Here is a 6,499-nt window from a genome sequence, read left to right as displayed (position 1 = left end):
CAAAATGCAGGGCCCATGCATCATTGCCTTCCGGTCGAACCTACGTCCACAATTGTTTGTACGTACTATATCTCCACTGGTCCCCGAACCCAAAATGCTTCCTCGTTCCCATAACCAAGTAGCCCACACATATTTAAGGCATCGACTCAAACCCGTTTACTATGACGTGGCCCTGCATGCTATAGTACTCCTACAAACCCTACCACCGCACTCATCATCGGTTTTCTTCAAGAGGACGAGGGAGAAGCCGATTTGTAGTGGAGGCGCTTTAAAAAAAGGATCTGTAGTGGAGACCCCTACCCTGGGGTGCCCTGGGTAGCTGCCGCACGCATCATTGTTTTCTCTTTTCTTTATGCTCTTGCGCCCTAGAGTGAAATGACGGTTGCTTCGTCCGTCCAGCTTAACGCGGGAAAGGTGGGGCTCTGTGATTTGACCCCTCATCGCTCATTTTCTACTACCGCGGCGCTACGACTGGGGTGCCTCCAATTCCAACCGCTGCTCCGAACTGTAATTTGGTGCATCACATGTGGAACAAGATGGTGGATGAGCCACATGTCAGCCAAAGGGGTCCTGTTAAGTGTGTCGCCATTTCGTGTGCGGACTGACCCTGCTTGAGTTGCTACGCCAACACGATAGGAGCAACCTACCACTTGGTTTTGCTCCTTGGTGAATCCCGACTATATTGATCTAAAAAGATACGTGCTGAACTACCCTCTCCGTCTTGGTTTTTTATTTTTAGGCGTCTCGGTTTATAGGGTCTGCACATAGTTCTAGGTCATCCATTTGACTAACTAAATATGAGTTACTATGTCACAAAAAGTATATCATTGGATTCTTAAGAAGATGTAGTTGTATTTAAAAGTCGAGGGCGGGGCTTTTCCTGCGCGGTAGGCGGGGTAGTTCCGCCTAGTCGGTTCGACAGAGACGCGAGAAGACGAGGGAGTAGGCTGCTGCAAACGTAGGGCTGTGTGATTTGACAGCGAGTTACTGCTGGACAGGTGGGACCCCATGATTTGACTTGCCATTATCATTTTAACTGCGGTGCTACGACCGGTGTGAGTCTCCCGATTCCTGACCACCTCCATTACGAAGAAAGAGATAGAGAGGAGTAAAAATATATACTTATAGCCAACCTTATAGCCAACCTTGTTGTAGTATGAGTGACTAAGTGATGACTATGTATGACATGCCAACATCAGATAGCCTAACGCACCGTATTAAATATCCAAGGGCGCGACCGCGCGAGCGACGCAACGGTCATGGTAGGCGCGACCATGATATGGGCTGCTGGCAGCCCTTGGATCTGAGATCAAACGGTTGCATGCTAAGTTGCTAAAAATTTGCAGAATAACCCTCCAGGATAGGATATTCACCCATAGGTCTAGAATCACGCCATGCAACCGTTCAATCTCGGATCCAAGGGCTCTCGGAAGCCCGTATCATGGGAGAATGGAAAGCCACTACCCTATCATTCGCACGCTGGCAATTCGCTCCTACCCATCCCCGCATGTCCTTCAATACTACGGTGGTTCGCTCCTAGTCGTCCTGTCCATTCACATTACGACAGTTCCACTAATCCTAACCCTCCTCCCAAATCCATGGCGTCCCAAATCTCCACGATCGGCGGTGAGTACAAGGTTAGAACCATCACCGGCGATGAGTTCGACGTCATCTACACCCATTCTTCCGCCATGGTGAAAGGATGCCTTTCTTGCTTCAGACGCATGTTCGAAAACTCAGATGATGAGTGGGTCGCTGGGCTAGATGTTGAGTACACCACAGTCCTGGGACCAGAGAAGGATCTAAAGGACGAAGAGAGGAAGAAGCCCACTGTGATCCAGGTTTGCATACATAACGTTTGCTTGGTCTACCACATATGCCATGCCGACGTTGAGTGCCAGGATTTTAAGAACTTCCTCAAGGACAAAACAGTGAAATTCGTTACTGCCCACTTTAAGAACGACAAGGATGTCCTGCATCGGATAGGTCTCATTGTAGGCAACCCCTTCGACCTCCAGAAGAATCGGCTGGTGTCCTCTCGTTAGCCTTCAATGCTGACCCTGGCAGGAGCCATGGTTCATCCTTTGTGCGGTAAAGTGGAGAAACCTCCATACACGTTTCATCGTCATGCATGGCAGCGGAATGTACTAGATATAGACCACATCCACTACGCTGCAATGGATGGCTACCTTTGCTTCAATATCTACAAGGGTTGGATGAAGAGCAACAGCCAAGTGTGCGGTTCAAGCAAAGAAGTATTGGCCAAGAGGGAGAGGGACAAGGACGAAGTCGAGGACGTGGATGAGGACTCCGAGTAAGGTGGCAGTGTCGTTGCTCATGGTGGTTCTAAACTTCTAGTGCAGTGTCTACCGGATTAGTTGCATAATTTAATTTCAGGTGTGCTTAGTTTAATTTGAGGGGTGTGTTATGCTGAGCCCCCAGCAGAACTATGTTATGTTTCTTCTTGTTACTTTAACTCTTCAGTATGTACATACTACTAGTATTTCTTTAATGGAATCCAGCACCCCAATTAAGCACGTACTAGCTTTTTTTAATAGTACTATATGCATAATTTAGCGACGAGCGCTCTCTATATGTACCACCTTTTTTTTAATTTCAATTTTTGCTCCATGGTGCAATCCATCGATAGTACTACTGTACAAAAGTATACATTTTTTAAAAGGCTAGAGTACTGTTCATCACATATATAGCCTGTTAAATTCTCAACCTAGAACGACGTGCATGCCATGTAGTAAACCGATACGGAGGAAGTATAGTAAAAATGAGGTGATTTTACCGAGCGATCGACGGGGGAGCATGGCCTATCATGCGGTCCCACATGTCATGATGTACCAAGGCGATGCGCGTGTCCCTCTTGAGGAAGAAGCAATACTATGTCTGGGAAGGTGCAGCATTGTGATTTGACGTCTCATTGCTCATTACTACTACTGGGCCGGTACGAGTGGGGTGCGTCCCCCCTGCTGTGCTGCACTGTTATTTGGTGCTTGACACGTCGGCCCGGTTGCTATATGTCCCACATGTCGGCGACATTAAGTACAGAATTCATGAAAGGGAGCGTCGACGGAGGAGTATACTACAGAATTCATGAAAGGGAGCGACTTTGTTTTGGAAAAATCTGTTTTTACGGAGTATGTACCCACTAGGGTTTATAGGGCTCATCTAAAAAACATTTGTTTTTCCATTTGATAAGTCTCAATTCTACTATACTAGTAGTAGTACCATTACATGTTGGATTTTGAGGTGCGTTAGATCACCCGACGCAAGCTGTGTCAAGAGGAAACTAACCAATGCATGTACAAGTTCATGGAAATTTAGTGGTCATTCATGCATTCGTTCTAATTAATGCCTCGGTAAACATAACTTCTTGAAAAAACAAGCGTACTAATTACTTGTGCAAACTACGAAATTAATTCGACCACTCACCGTCTACCTTGGTTAGAGAGATTTTCAAATTGAGCCATAAAATGGAAAGGAGGGAGTAGTAACTTTTGTCTTGATTACTATTTGTGGCCTTGTATAGATGCAAAATGTATTCTTTTATAGTGGCCTTGTATAAGTAAATGGAGGGAGTACTAACCAAAGTACGTAGTAGGGACGAGGAGTAAACGGAGGGAGTAGTAAAATTTTCTCCTCGTGCTGCGAGCCACCGCGTGCGTGGGCGAGGGAGCGGGCGTAAAGGCGTACAGTACTACTACTACTACTACTCGAAAGCAAGCTTCACCTCATCCTGCGAGCCACCGCGCCCGTGGGTGGGCGAGACGGCGTACTAAGCAAGCTTCTCCTCATTCTGCGAGTTGACTGGACACATCAAAAGTACTCCAGTGTATAGAGCCTTGCCTCTAAGGTAGGCCCCACATGGTTTGCCTCTTTTTTTAATTTAACATAACGAGTCAAGTCGCAATTTGTTTGTTCACCCGTGGTAGACGATCCTCCCTCCACCAAGTGGACAACCAGTACACGTGCCAAATTACCACGTGGGATGCCTTTTTCGTACAGAAATGAGCTCCACCGTGTACCCGCGCAGGTGTGGTTGGGAAAGAGACGGGAGTACGTGCGCCGTCTGTGCACCTCTTCTCTTCGTGCACGTCCCCCACCTACGTGGGTGTGTGAGAGAGAGATACAAACCTAGACATAATGCGCCGTCCATCCCCATGCCTCCGCCCAGTCTGACCACCAGTCACCACCACGCCCCACTCCTCCTCGCCTTATCTCTCATCTTCCTCCATTTTTATATACAAGGGGCCACTATCAAAATTACAATTTGCAGTTATACAAGGCCACTAACACTAATCAATGCAATATTAATGGTGTTTGCCTCGTGGTACTAGCAAAGGAGGACATTAATTATCCCTTGCATGCATGCGGGAGTTTGTAAAAAATGCATCTTGATGTTCCGTGCAATGCACGGGCATCTTGCTAGTCCATGAAAACAACACATGGAAAAATTCCATGGCGAACGAGGGATTTGAATCTGTTGGGAGGGGTTGTTTGGATCTTGTGTGGGGTAGCCAAAATATTGGAGACCCTTTTGTCCACTGGTGCCTTTGCCACCAATGAACGAGGAATGGCTCGGGTGCTCATGTTGTCATGCATCCTCCAGCGCGCACGTTGGAGACGAGCTCGCACGAGCTGTGTTTTTTTGTCCCACAACGCCGCCCGAGCCGCCCGCGGACCGACCGGCGACCCGCAAATTATGCCATCCAACTGTAGCGCACACATTATGACAGCAACTCAACCAACCAGACGAAATTCATGCAAACACGTAGACAAACTAATATTTCATATAAACAACGATGGAAATCATATAAAATACCGGATTTTCATACAAACATGACGGATTTCATTACATTCAAATGAACTACGCGGTGCTAGTTCTGGACAGCATAGGTATATAATACCTGGCCTAAATGGTCGCCCGCCGATCGATTTGTCTTCCTCATGTCCGGCAGCACGATCACCGGACTGCCGGGAGCCCTGGAGGTATATGCTTCAGCGCAAAGGACGGCTCACTTCCCCACTGCCCAACTGATATCATTGGCTGGTGCCGAGAATGATGGTGGCCGGCACCGGTTCAAGTTCATCACCGGCCACTACTTCTCCATGGCCGGCACCGGCTCGAGTTCATCCTAACATTCCCCTCTTCCGTGGAGCCCATGCGGGGTCGATGAAGGTCCTCGCAACAAAAGGATCCAGCAAGACACCTGCTGTGAACGCCGGCGTCGCCTCCGCGGTGGCCTTCATGGGACCCAAGCGGCGGCGGCCTCCCGTGTTCTACTTCTCCTCGATGATGGCAGCGGACACGGAGGCGCTAGCCACCGACTCATCGCTCTCCGCGCACCCGGCTTCTGTCGCTGCTTGCATGGCGCGGCATGGACGGCAGCAACGACGCCCGTGCGCCGCTCCTCGTCGAGCTGGCCTAGAGCGGCGAGTTGCTGAATCGCACGCCGGCTTGGGGCGGCAACTGGCTCCGTCGGGCGAGGGGAGGGAGGTGGATCAGCGAGCTTCATAGCTCGTATCTGGCGGGCTACCCAGCCGGCTTGGATGCAGAATAACTGTTCTTTGTAAGCCATTGTAAGAGTGGACAAAATGGTGGAGGAGATAGGGGAGCGACGGAGGTGTGCGATTCTTTGCCGGCGTTTGGCCTAGTTGAAATAGGAGATTAAATAGACGGCGGACGGGAGGAACTCGGTCGGCGTTGCGTTTAACGCCGGCCCGGTCATGAACGAACGTGTGTCCAGAGTGGGTTTCTCGGCTTCCACACGGGCGGGTTTCATGGAGGCGTTTGAATGCGGCACGGAGGCGTGTTCAGCCGGGCGTGCCACGAGTGGCGCCCTTGACTCTGACCTAGGACACCGCGCCATTCTTCCACTGGCGTGTGGGCTCTTTGGGTGCATGGCCTGCATATCAGTGACCCAACGCAGGCAGCGCATAGCAGAGGAACATTTGGTGGGCCAGGGCGGTCAGAAGCGGGCATTTCATAAACCGATGATTGTTCATTGAGTGTGACGTCATCTTTTTCATGTTGATAAGCCTACTATGTTGATAGCCCGGTCGATACGTTGTGATTCATAGAGACCGCTGCAAACATCAATGTTCTGCTTATCACAAATAAGATTGATTAATACCCATAACAATCCATGTCCTTAACAAACGGTGCATGCACGTATAGGTTGAGTGTGTGTCTTGCGTCGTGTGCTGTGTGCATGTAGTCATACGAGTGTTGCGTGCGTGCAAGGGTACATAACAGTGTTGCATGCATGGGTGCGTACATGCGTGTGTTCGTGAGTGCATGTGTACGTGTCAGTGTTGCATGCCAGCATGCGTGCGTGTGTACGTGTCAGTGTTGCACGCCTACATGCGTGCGTGTCTTGCGTGCATGCATGTGTACATGCGGGGTGAGGCTACAAGTCAGTCGACTGACTTTTTCATCTCTGGTCATTAGATTTTCCAGCCATTGGATACGAAATCAAGGGCCTCC

The sequence above is a fragment of the Triticum dicoccoides genome, chromosome 1A (assembly GCF_002162155.2).
Source record: "Triticum dicoccoides isolate Atlit2015 ecotype Zavitan chromosome 1A, WEW_v2.0, whole genome shotgun sequence".
Lineage (NCBI taxonomy): Eukaryota > Viridiplantae > Streptophyta > Magnoliopsida > Poales > Poaceae > Triticum > Triticum dicoccoides.
This window is presented reverse-complemented; position numbering follows the sequence as displayed.